Source organism: Apis laboriosa, unplaced genomic scaffold (assembly GCF_014066325.1).
Source record: "Apis laboriosa isolate Shangri-la unplaced genomic scaffold, ASM1406632v1 scaffold17_cov146, whole genome shotgun sequence".
Taxonomy (NCBI): domain Eukaryota; kingdom Metazoa; phylum Arthropoda; class Insecta; order Hymenoptera; family Apidae; genus Apis; species Apis laboriosa.
In genome coordinates this window covers 2,004,640-2,018,689 of record NW_025222181.1, presented here as the reverse complement: position 1 = coordinate 2,018,689, position 14,050 = coordinate 2,004,640, and positions in this window count along the sequence as shown.

The following is a 14,050-nucleotide window of genomic DNA, read 5'->3' as shown; positions in this document are numbered from 1 at the left end:
GAAAGCGGAGACGAAGACGGAGGGAAGCGCTCCCCGCGGAAATCAAGCGAGAGGAGGAGGGGAGGAGGGGGGCAGAGAGAGAGAGAGAGAGAGAGAGAGAGAGAGCGTTTCGTTGAAATTTCCGGCGTATTGTCGGGCGTTCGGCGGCCGTGAGTGATCCGTAGCCACCAGCCAACCCCTTTGTGGGACGGGGGAGGGGGGAGGTGGAGGGTAGGGCGGGTCCCTGATGGGATATGGGGGGACGGCGACGCGCGTCCCTGGCGACGCCGCGACGCTGACAACGCTTGCCCCCCCCCCCCTCCTCGCATCGCCTCGCCCCGACTCTATTTCCGCGTTTTCTTCGACACATCCCCCCCCTCCCCTCCCCCCCGGATTAAAAGCTGCGACGACGATCTCGTTACTGCAACTCGAGTTGAGGGGGGTGGGGAAAATTGGGAGAGGTAGACGGAGATGCAGTTTTTAAAAAAAAAAAAAAAAAAAAAAGTGAGATTCTCGTGAGAGACGTAATTTTGGGTTGAGGAATTTGAGGATAAGTTGGGTGGAAGTGTGTGCGTTGGAAAATTGGAAAGGGGGGGACGTTTGGAAATTGTAATTATGAAGGAGTAAATTGGAATTTGAGGGTAAATGTATGATGTTATACGTGATTGAAAAATTGGAACGAGGGGGGAATATTTGGAAATGATGAAAGAGTATATTTACATTGGTATTTGAGAGGAAAATGTATGAAATTGTGGTTAAAAAATGAGGGGGGAATATTTGGGAATTGTAATTAAAAACTTAAATTTAAAATCAATCTTATTAAAATTTTAATATGGCGGAAAAGTGCATTTGAATTTAAGTTTCAATAATAAAGTTTTAAACTTTTATTAAAATTAATAAATTTTAATTAATTTATTAAAATGTCAACGTGAATAATATTAATATTTCAAGAATCAAACTCATTTTATGCAGACAATTTAATTTCTTTCCATACAACATAGTAATAACCATTATTATTGTAATTTCTATATTAACAATTTATATTATTATAGATTTATTTTTAAATAAATTTTCAAATTTATTTTTATTAAAAAATCATAATATTGAAATTATTTGAACAATTATTCCAATTTTTGTAATTTTAATTATTTGTTTTCCACCATTAAAAATTTTATATTTAATTGATGAAATTGTAAATCCATTTTTTTTCTATTAAATCAATTGGTCATCAATGATATTGATCATATGAATACCCTGAATTTAATAATATTGAATTTGATTATTTTTAATTATAAAAGAGTATTTATACATTAGTATAGAGTATAGAGTTGTGGTTGAAAATAAAAGAATTGAAACGAGGAGGGAATAATTATAACTGTGAAATTGTGATTGAAAAATTAAAATGAGGGTGGAATATTTGGAAATTAGGAAAGATTTTATATTTAAATTGGTATTTGAGAGGAAAATGTATGAAATTGTGGTTAGAAAATGAGGGGGAGTATTTGGAAATTGTAATTGTAAAATTGTGAAAAAAAGAAGGAGGAATATTTGAAAAATGGAATTATGAAAGAGTACATTGGAATTGGAATTTGAAGGAAAAAATATGAAATTGTGATTGTAAAATTGGAATTAGAAAAAAATCTTTGAAAATTGTAATTTCAAAAGAAAACTAAATTAAAATTAGAATTTGAGGAAAAAATTGAAATAAGGAGGCAATGTTTGGAAATTATGAAATTATGTAATTATGAAAGAACACATTGAAATTGGAATTTGAAGGAAAATGTATGAAATTATATATAATTGAAAAATTGGTATGAGGGAAATTTGAAAATTATGAAAGAGTACATTTGAACTGGTATTTGAAGGAAAAATATATGAAATTGTGATTAGAAAATGAGGGATATTTGAAAATTCTAATTGTGAAATTGTGATTGAAAAATATATGAAATGAGGGAGGAATATTTGAAAATTGTAATTAATATTTGAGAGTAATGTATGGAATTATTGATTATGAAAGAATGATTCATAATAGAAAAATTGAAAAGAGGGGGGAATATTTGAAAATTGTAGTTGTGAAATTGTGACAAAAAAATTGAAATGAGAATGAAATATTGAAAAGAATACATTGGAATTAGAATTTATGAAATTATAATTATTAGAGGATGTTTCAAATGGTGGATCAAGTTGGAATGGAAAAAAAAGTGAGATTTTTGCGAGAGGAAATCAAAGAAAAATTGAAACATCGATAATTATCCAAGATATTATTTTCCTTCATTAATTTCAACAACAATATAAATATCACGGTAAACGAATAAAAGTTAAGAACAACACATTAATCCAACGCGACGATGAACATACTAAAATTGCAATTAAAAGAAACTTATATGCTTATACTGCATTTTTTAACCGCAACTTATTCCTTACGATGAGTCAAATCGAAAAAGAAAATGAGACTTTTCTGATCATAACGAAACGAACAACGACGCACATTCTAGAATTGCAATTAAAAGAAATGGCACTGCATCTTTTCCTAACCTCATTTGAAATTGTAATAGGAGAACGATGAAGCCACAAATTACTTACCTTCCTCCTTACTCGAGATATTAAAACTGTGAGTAAACGATCCCATTCATGTGTCATGTGTCCGCGAAACCTGGAAAACGTTCGTGTATTCGTAATATGCAATTAAGAATCACTCTCCTCGTAACGTAACGTTGTCTCATTAGAGATATTAAAGTCAAGAGTTAATACGCGCTCTTGTTGTCGAGAGGGTGTTAATTAGCCGATGGCAGAGATTATATATCGCGGATATATATTCATGTATATATATATGTATATGGCGATTGATGAAGGGGAGAAGCTGCTAATGATTATTTAAAGATGATGGCAATTAGGTAAATTAAACCGCTACCTGAGCTTTGAAACAACACCGTGTCTGCACTTTACCGCGCGATATCGCAATTTACAACGGCAACACTGATCGTCTCGTATTTCCCTTCCTCGTACGCGCACACAATTGTTGTCGATCTCTCGAACAGATTGCGCCTCCGTCCGGATAGTCATTTCCTGTGAACTTCTCTACAATATAATATAATATCACACGCACAGAAATCCCAATTGATATTGCATAATCGTCGAAACGAAAAGAAAAGAGACTCTCAAAATTTACACACACGCACATATATATGTAATATGCAGAATAATAATTCGTCACCTCGAAATTGTCTTTTTCCATATTTCGTTATTGAATTCTCACGAAAAGAAAAGAAACCTTTTTTTTGAGAATCTCAAAATTTAGATATATATATTTTTCCAAAATATTACACGTCATCTCGAAATTATCTTTTTCTGTTTTCTCGTGTTTATTCGAGTGTATTCCCACGAAAAAAAAGAAAAGAACCCTTTTTTTGAGAATCTCAAACTTTACATACATATATATATTTTCAGAATAATAAATGTCATCTCGAAATTATCTTTTTCTGTTTTCTCGTGTATTATATATATATTCGAGTGTATTCTCACGAAAAGAAAAGAAAAACCCTCTTTTTGAAATTGTATTTTTCTGTTTTATCGTGTATTTGAATATATTCTCCCGAAAAGAAAAAAAAACCCTTTTTTTGAGAATCTCAAAATATACACTTACATATATATTTCCAAATAATTAAATGTTTCCTCGAAATTGTTTTTTTCTATTTTTTTGAAAATCTCAAAATTTACACACACACACATACACACACACTTACATATATATTTTCAAAATAATAAACGTCACCTCGAAATTATCTTTTTCTGTTTTCTCGTGTATTAGAGTGTATTCTCCCGAAAAGAAAAGAAAAACCCTTTTTTTGAAATTGTATTTTTCTGTTTTATCGTGTATTTGAATATATTCTCCCGAAAAGAAAAAAAAAACCCTTTTTTTGAAATTGTATTTTTCTGTTTTATCGTGTATTTGAGTATATTCTCCCGAAAAGAAAAGAAAAACCCTTTTTTTGAAATTGTTTTTTTCTGTTTTATCGTGTATTCGAGTATATTCTCCCGAAAAGAAAAGAAAAACCCTTTTATTGAGAATCTCAAAATTTACACTTACATATATATTTCCAAATAATAAATGTTTCCTCGAAATTGTTTTTTTCTGTTTTTTTGAAAATCCCAAAATTTACACACACACACATATTTTCAAAATAATAAACGTCATCTCGAAATTGTCTTTTTCTGTATTCTCGTGTATACTCCTAAAACAAAAAGAAAAACCCTTTTTTTGAGAATCCCTCTCTCAAAATTTACACACGTAAACGTATTTCCAAAATAATAAACGTCATCTCGAAATTGTCTTTTTCCATTTTCTCGTGTATTCGACTCTTAAAACGAAAAGAAAAACCCTTTTTTTGAAATTATCTTTTTCTATTTTCTCATATATTCGAGTGTATACTCCTAAAAAGAAAAGAGAAACCCTTTTCTTGAGAATCTCAAAATTTACATTTACACACATATGTATATTTCCAGGATGATAAACCTCGAAATTATCTTTTTCTGTATCTCCCCCCTCCTCTCTCTCTCTCTCTCTCTCTCGGTATTAATCCATTTTTTCGATCGTTGGTTCGATACCTCCTCCTACAAACGCGTCCATGTATGCGATATTAGTCGGCCGTTGGTTGGCTGCCTTTTGTCCAGCCAGGGGGATGAAATACTCGATGATATTAAACATGAATAATGTAACGGAGAAGGAGGGAGGGGAGGGCGTGTGATAAGGCCTGGTGGAACACAACGTACGCAAAATCACGATGTAACAGCTGTTGTGTTATAACCTCGCGTTCTTTTCGATGAAAAGAAGAAGAAGAAGAAGAAGAAGAAGAAGAAGAGGAAGAAGAGGAAGAAGAAAATTCAATTCTCGCCAGCTCAAACTTTTTCCTCGTATTCTTTCCACACATAAACACACACATAAACACACACTCATACGCATTTTCACTGGAAAAGTTTTCTCTCTCTCGAAAAATTCAATTTAAATCAATTTTCAACTCCTAGGAGGAGGAAGGCGATGGAGGATTGCACGATAATCCGCGGGGGTTAAAAATTGGAAGAGGGGAGGGGAAAAATCAGTGGCGGATGACTCGTCGGTTTCCGAGCGAATGACTAAGTGCCAATTCAATTAAGGCTTTGTCTCTCGAGCATCTTTCGCTTCTCGCTCGAACCCGCCTCGTTATACATTTTACGCGATGACAATCGACAATTTTCGAATTGGCTGACCGAACAACAATATCGACAACAATTTCCACAACATTTCTTCCCCCAAACGGAATATAATAATATAATAAACGAGGAGCTGGATTTTCTTCTTCAAAAAATGTTTCATGGGAGCAGCCATGAAAAATCGTGGAAACAGCGGGGTCCAGGAGAGGATTCGGACCAATGTCAAAGAGGGCCACCGTTCCACCCGTCCAATCCGAGGAGGCCAGCCACGGCCTGTCCCTTGCAGGGCGGACCCTTCTTTCAATCGAGGACGGGGACGGGGCTCCATGAGAAACTTTCGTTCCTCTTCCCAAATGTAATATATAATTTGTAATATATAATTGTAATGCATAATTTCGAGTTGAGAAGGGTTGAAGAGGAATTCAAGCAAGCTTTGTTATCAAGCTCCTCGAAAATTACATATATAATATCCACTCATTCTCTCTTACACGGTTTAAACTGTGTTATATAGAGCTCCTCGAAAAAAGGGAGAGAGGGGGAGGGGAAGGAAGGAAGCTTGAAATGGCGATTCCATGCGCGTCACGAAGGAAGAAAAATTTTTTGATCTTGTTGAAACAAGAGGGGATCCTCTCTCAAGGATCATCTCTGCAAGGATTAATACGTCGATCCTTCCTAATCTGGGAAGCGATTATTGCGCGGAGTCGGCGATAATTTGGTGGTCAGAAGGGGTGCTCGTAAGGGATCAAGCGGACGTCGTCGCAAAACACGGCAACACGAGAGGATTTGCCATTTATCCACACGTGTCTTCACAGAGTTTCAACCCTAATTTTATTTCCCCTTCCCGCCATCAGCGGCACAACCTTATTTTAATTTAAGCGTTAAAAATACTCTATGTAATATATTTTTTAATATATTAATATTAATATATTTTTTAATATATATTTATTATTATATATTAAATTTCAATTTATTATTCGAATTACTTGTTGAGAAATATTAAAAAGTATTGGAAAGATTAAAAATATCGAAAGGTTCAGCTGAGACAGGATAGATTTATTATATCAATATATAATATTATATATAACATATAAATATATTATATATAATATATAATATAGGTACAATTTCAATTTATATATTTCAATTTATTATATATATTTCGAATTACTTGGACGCAGATGTTGATTGAGAAATATTAAAAGATATTGGAATATTAGAAAGATTAAAAATATCGAAAGGTTCAGCTGAGACAGGAAAAAATAATTTCGTGGATATTTCGATTATTTTGAAGAAAATGAATACGTTGTAAACGATGTACAGAAGATGATCGAAGATATATTAATTTATAAAAATATTGGAATATTAGAAAGATTAAAAATATCGAAAGGTTCAGCTGAGACAGGATAGATTTATTATATCAATATATAATATTATATATAACATATAAATATATTATATATAATATATAATATAGATACAATTTCAATTTATATATTATATTATATTGTATACAATTATTATATTATTATGTACAATTTCAATTTATATATTTCAATTTATTATTCGAATTACTTGGACGCAGATGTTGATTGAGAAATATTAAAAGATATTGGAATATTAGAAAGATTAAAAATAGGTTCAGCTGAGACAGGAAAAAATAATTTCGTGGATATTTGGAATATTTTGAAGGTGATATATTTCACTTCGTCTAAAACGTTGCAAACGATGTACGGAAAAATTACTTGTACGTTTTCGAGAAGAGTCGAAGCTATTTTCAAATACTTTTTCACATTTTAATTTGGAAGATCTTGAATTTGGAAAAGAGGATATTCGAACAGCTAATATGTACTAACACTTCACTTGTTAAAATTCCAATATTTTATTCTTATTCTTTCTCTCGAATCGCGAATCCCTCCCCCTGGAGGAGGGAGGAGGGAGGAGGGGTCTCTCATTGCTATTCCGCGGGCAACTCTCATGCGGGGCATTATGGTAGTCGCAGTATGGGGCTCTGCTAAATTGAAAACAAGATCCAGGCACGTTTCCAGGCAAGCAAAAAGAATTTTAATGAATTATAAGGAGCAGGTATGAAGGGGGATTGACAGGCGATTCCTGGTGAAATTAAAGGAGCTGCCCACCACCGATCACCCACCACCGTCCCCCATTGTGCTCGAAACTCCCTCAAAAACCCCGTCCCCCTTCCCCAACAATTTTTCCTTCCCTCTCGAAACACCTCGAATAAACGTGTCCACACTCTAACCTCTAACAAAATCTCTCTCTCTCTCTCTCTCTCTCTCTCTCTCTCATCCTCGAGGATGAAGATTCCCTCAAAGAAAAAAGGGATTTAATGAATTGCAAAGGCTCCATCCTGGCTACGGAACGAGGTCGAGGAAGGAAGGAAGAATGAAAGAGGGAGAAGGAGGATTGGCAGTCGATTCAGCCGGAATTAAAACGGCTGGCCGTCGTCGTCGTCGTCGTCGTCGTCGTCGTCACAGCGGTGCCGAACCGTCCTGGGGGGTTTTCTTGCGCCCCCCAGGGGAGGGGGTCCGAAAGAGAGAAAGAGAGAGAGAAAGAGAGAAGGAAAGTAGAAAGAGAGGAGAGTGGAGGATGGTCGAGACGATGGTACACACCGAGAGGAGGAGGGGGAGGGGGAGGGGGAGGGGGAGTTGATGAGAACGGGCGGCGGTGGGGGAGGGTTTCCGAAACAGCTCGCCGCCGCTATCTCGACTGATCCGATCAAGATTAATGAAGGGAGCGCGGCTTGCGAGTCGAAGAAGCATCCTTTGCGCCGCCCAGCCCCCAGCGCCGCTCTGTCTCCGTCCCTCGCCTCGAGGGTGGATACGCGCCTCTCCGTTCCGCCCGGTTCCTTTGCAGCGCGGCGGGGGCAGTCGACAGGTACCGTCGACGAGTCGTGGTAATAGCGCGCGGCTCGTGGTGGCTGCTCGCCGCCGCGAGACGTGGGTTCGAGGGGGGAGGGAGAGAGGGGTGGTCGGGATGGTCGGCCTCGGTGGAGGACCTCGTTCTGGATCTCTACGGGTTGGTCGAACGAGTCGAGGGGGGAAAAATGAATTCTTTCTTTTTCTTTTTTCTGGGGGGGAGGGAGGGGAGGGGAATTTTCTTCGAAAGAGGATCGTACGAGTTGGAATTGGAAGAAAGATCGCACGAGGATGAGGGGAGTGAGGGTCAGAGGGGGGTGAAGAGTATATTTACTCGTATTTTGTATATTCTCTCGTGGATTGAGCGTTGAGCTCAAGTTGCAACGAATTTAAACGAATTAAAATATGATATTAGAAATATAAAATATTATAATTAAAATAAATATAAATATAAATTGATCCGGAAAATATATATTAAATTTAATCATTTGTGTATTCGGATAAGAAAGGAACACAATATAATAATAAATTTTTAAATTGTATTAAAAAAGGGTAAAACCCTCGATTGGATTGCAATAATTTGAAAACAATAATTTAAGGATAAAGCTCAATTTAGAGACAATTTAAAGAAACGATATAAATAAATAAATTAGAATAATTGAGAAAAATTTTAAAGTTATCATCGTCACTGAAAGACAATGAAAAATAAATATATATATTTATGTAAAATTGCAGATTCAATTGAAATTATTATTATCTCGCGTCATGGCAACAATCCAATATTGTTCCTATTAAGATAAAATTTAAATTAAATCCCCTAGAAATTGTTATAAGAATACTACTTACTGTGTCACGAGAGAGAGTCGATATAACTTTATGAGGAAAGATACTCGCTATAAACGGACTTATATTGCGATTGGCAGGGAAGATAAGGATTGCGGTAGCTTCGGTAGCGCCCCCTACTCCTCCCCTCCCCTCCCCAATTTCCTCTTGTTGAAAACAATAATATTGAAACGCTAATATTGGAGTGTAAATAAATAAAATTAGAATAATTGAGAAAAACTTTAAAGTTATTATCGTCATTGAAAGACAGTGAAAAATAAATAAATATATAATTTATATAAAATTGCAGATACCCAGATACCCAATTGAAATTATTATTATCTCGCGTCATGGCAACAATCCAATATTGTTCCTATTAAGATAAAATTTAAATTCCCTGGAAATTGTTATAAGAATACTACTTACTGTGTCACGAGAGAGAGAGTCGATATAACTTTATGAGGAAAGATACTCGCTATAAACGGACTTATATTGGGATTGGCAGGGAAGATAAGGATTGCGGTAGCTTCGGTAGCGCCCCCTACTCCTCCCCTCCCCTCCCCCAATTTCCTCTTGTCGCGATGCAAAGGCCGAGTTTGAAGATAGACGTGTCACCGGGAGCGGAGGGCAGATAAAAATACACGTTCCCCTCGCCTCCACGGTTTTAATTAATTCCGAGGATCGACGCGACCGCCCGTGTTAACTTTCCGGCTGCCTCGGCTGCCATCACGGCCACGCGTGTCCACGATTGCTACTGTGCTCTGTAACACGCGCCCGTCCCTCGTTCGAAAACTCGTGCTTCGGTTCCATTCATCGATCTTCTCGATATTTATATATACATATATATACATACGTATATATATATATATATATGTATATATATATATATATATATAATTTCCAACTTGTCGAAATTTTATCTCTTTCGTCTCGGTAAATGGATTTTTATTCGAATAAATTTAATAATGGAGAAAAACTTTAAAGTTATTATCATCACTGAAAGATAGTGAAAAATAAATATATATATATTTATGTAAAATTTCAGATACCCAGATCTAATTGAAATTAGATCTTATCCGTTTAATACGTCAGGGATAAGAGAATTATTCTTGTGAAAATTTCCATTCGATTCAACGAAAATTCTCGGTTGGAGAATACGCTGTTGGCGGATGCTACCGCTGGCATGCGGCAGCTTTTCGAGTAGATTGGAAGATTTATGAGGACGCGGGAGATCGCGGTTGAAGGCATTCCTGTTGAGCCGGACACTTCCTGTTGAGATAAAGTGCACGACTCGGCAAAGTGATCGAAAAACACGCATCTCCCATTATTTTGTATTTCCTCCCACGTGATAGTATTTCGACACCATGTGACGATACTTCCTTTATAAAAGTATATATATATATATATATTTGTATACATGTATTGTATATTGTATATATTTATATACAATTTCTAAAAAGGGAAATGTTTATTTGTAATTCTCTTCTCGTTGCAAAAATTTGTTTCGGTATTAGATTAGCATCGAGGAGTGACGAGGTGTCTGCGGCGCTCTAATTTCACCGGCTCCCCCAATCGACGACACGGGCCTCCTGTTATCTTTAGTTACAGCCTAATGTGTATTTGAGATGCGAAACTGCCTCTGGGGGGATGTCAGTCAGCGAGGAGTAAAGTGACGCGATGAACGCGCGCCACGGTGAGAAGGGGTGGGAAATGAGAGAAAGAGAGAGAGAGAGAGAGAGAGAGAGATGCTTTGTAATTACGAGCCCTGATAAATGGACTCGTGACTCGTTAATCCCCCCTTCTCCCAATTACGCATAATTGGGGATCCCTCGAATCAACGTTACCTTTCGAATTTTTCGATCGAACGGTGTGAGCTATATTGCAAATGTGCTCACGATGAATTCGAACAAGTTTCGAGAGCACTTGGCGTTTGGATATCGTGTTCTGTCGCTTTTCGAATCAATTTTTTGTCATTTTCGAATTTTTCGATCGAGCAGATTACGTAGGGTGCAAATGTAATTGTGGCGAATTCAAATTTTTGGTGGTATTTATTGTAAAGGGATATCGATTCGAATCAACGTTATTTTTGTTATCTTCGAATTTTTCGACCGATCGATAATGCAGATGCAAATATAATGGGTGCAAACTTGTGCCGAATTTTATTTAGCAAAGTTTCGAGTATAACTTTCGAAAACTGAAGATATTTCTTATAAATGGATATCGTATTCAATTCACATCATTTTTCGAATCAATATTATTTTTTCGAATTGCATTTTGAATATATTTCTTGAAAAAGAATATCGTGTTTTATCCATCTCATTATTCGAATCAACATTATTTTTACTATTTTCGAATTTTTCGTTTGACCGATAATGCAGATACGAATATAATGGGTGCAAATTTGTGCTGAATTTTATTTAGCAAAGTTTCGAGTACTACTTTCGAATACTCTTGAAGATATTTTTCGAATCAATATTATTTTTTCGAATTGTATTTCGAATATATTTCTTGTAAAAGAATATCGTATTCTATCCATATCATTTTTCGAAACATTTTTCGTTTAACCGATAATGCAGATGCAAATATAATAAATGCAAACTTGTGTGAATTCTATTTAATAAAGTTTCGAGTACAACTTTCGAAAACTTGAAGATATTTCTTATAAATGGATATCTATTCACATAATTTTTCGATTTAATATTATTTTTTCGAATTTTAGGATCGATCAGATTGTATCTTGAAGATATTTCTTGTAAAAGGATATCGATTCGAATCAACGTTATTTTTATTATCTTCGAATTTTTCGATCGACCGATAATACAGATGCAAATATAATGAACTTGTGCCGAATTTTATTTAATAAAGTTTCGAATACAGCTTTCGAAAACTCTTGAAGATATTTCTTATAAATGGATATCTATTCACGTCATTTTTCGAATTTTAGGATCGACCGAATTGCAAATGTACTTACGATGAATTCAAAAATGAATATTCCATCCACACTATTTTGTTACATCTTCAAAGTATTCGTTTGAGAATAAAAATTCCTCGAAAAACCATTTCGTCGTAATCTCCAAATAATAAGAGCCAACGAGAGACGAGTATTTCTTACATCACAAATATCCACATCTCTTCATATCCTCGAAGGAAAGTAAAAATAATCGAGAAATTAAATTCTCGAGAATGAAAAATTTGTTGCAAACAAATCCAAATAAATAATATACATACAGATAAATATTTCCCGCAAATAAGTTAAAACATCTCACCAAGAATCGAAGAATTCCTTTCGAGGAATCTCGATCGAATCGAAAAATTTCCGCGAATCGTTCATCGTTGTTGCGCAACACCGACGAGGTGTGTGGTCACAGCCCGTTGAGTCTCTAAAAGGGAAGGAAGGGGGGAGGGGGGAGGAGGCGCGAATTTCGCGTTGCGTTTGGCCACCCACCGTACACCGGTGGTTGCGCGGTACAGCTTGTAGAGATCGGCCGATTGCGAGTCGGACGATGCGAGGCGGAACGGCCGTACCCCATTGCGAACCATTTGTCTTTGCCGCGACGAATCTGGAACGCGGTGTGTAGGTGGCGCGACGTTGCCGGAAAATACGGGTCACGAATATCTACGGCAAAGGTTGATCCGATAACGGAAGAGGGTATTATCACGAGCGTGGAACATGGCTGCCTCGAGAGAGAGGAAATATCCCTTCTTGAGAGGAAATTGGGATTGGAGATCCTCCTTCTTGGACATTTTTCGTTATTCGATAGCGGATATTATCCTTTATTACATTACGTCTCAGTTTCATTTGTCTAAATATACACGTGTATATTTTAAAGATCGTTCGACGATCTTACCTACTTAGTCGGTCTGATTTATTTTAAATTTATTGGGAATAGATTTGTTAAGCCTTTGATCAATTATTTCGAGGTCTCGTTTTAGAATGGTTAAGTCTAAACGGTCAGCAGCCTGTTTCAACCTTAATTCACGCCCAACACAATCTATTTCCGAGAGCACGCTTGTAAGGGTATTCAGGGGCAGGAAGAGAAGGTGGGTCGTGGATAGAGGATTAATGTGTTAGATATTGCAATTAGCCGCTGCTCTTGCGCGCTTCCTTCCTCTGTCTAAGGGTCTTGCTAGTAATCCGTTGTCTACCGCTGATTCCCGCTGCTTTTTGCACCGTGATTCGCGACAGATCCTCCTGGTGTAACACAAATTAATGTCAATTGAAGCGGGAAAGGGCAAATATATATAGCTTCGTATTCTGCTTTTTTTTCTTCTTTATTTCAATCCAATCTTCTTTCTTTCCAATCTGCAAGTTAGAGATTCTAAATTCTTCGTTCTGACATCCTTCTTCAACGGAAGAAGAGGAACAGTGTTTTCGTAGCGCAAAAAAATATTACAGTCGAGCGTCATCGTTGCCCGGATCATTCCAGAAAACTGGAGAAACGAGAAAGCGAGGGAGGAACGGGACGCGTATATAACTTTCGATCCTGGGTGGTAGCAGGTTATCTCGGCTGTTGGCCGGGCTGCTGGTTGCATGGGCGGAGGCAGGGTCGTGCAGCCGGCCCCTCATTCGCTTTCCGGGTGCCACCCTTCTTTCCAAGGCTGCTGCGGCATATCCCCCCTCCTCACCCCGCCCCGGAGCCGACCGAAGGCTCGCGCATGCGCGACCACGGCAACGCCGCACGCATCGCGCTCCAACAAGATAGCGCAACGCTTGGAGAACCCCTTTTTTCTGCAACCCAATTGTCCACCGCACTACGCTTGTAAATCGTGCACAAGCTCTCGCGTGGTGTCTCGATATAAGAAATCGATAACTCTTGGTTGGATGTTTCTTTGAAAAAATTAATTTTCAAAGGTAACTGGATCATGCGGGCAATCGTGTAATAATAAATTGCGATAAATTGCATTCGATCGATTTTCGTTTCGAGGGAAACGGAATTTTTTCGAGTCAAGTTTTCCACTCGAGGCGATGTCGAGGCGATGTCGCGTCGCGTCGCTTCGGCTTTATCGGTTATTCCATGATTCATAGGAACGCATTATCTCCTCCGTCGATGTTTTTTTTTTTTCCTTTTTTTCTTCCTTTTCCATCGGCGGTATCCCCCTTTCTCGAAATGGGAAATGATTTATTATACGCGCGGAGGACACCACCGTGTAAACCGGTAAATATATGCGCGCATACTTTACATACGTAA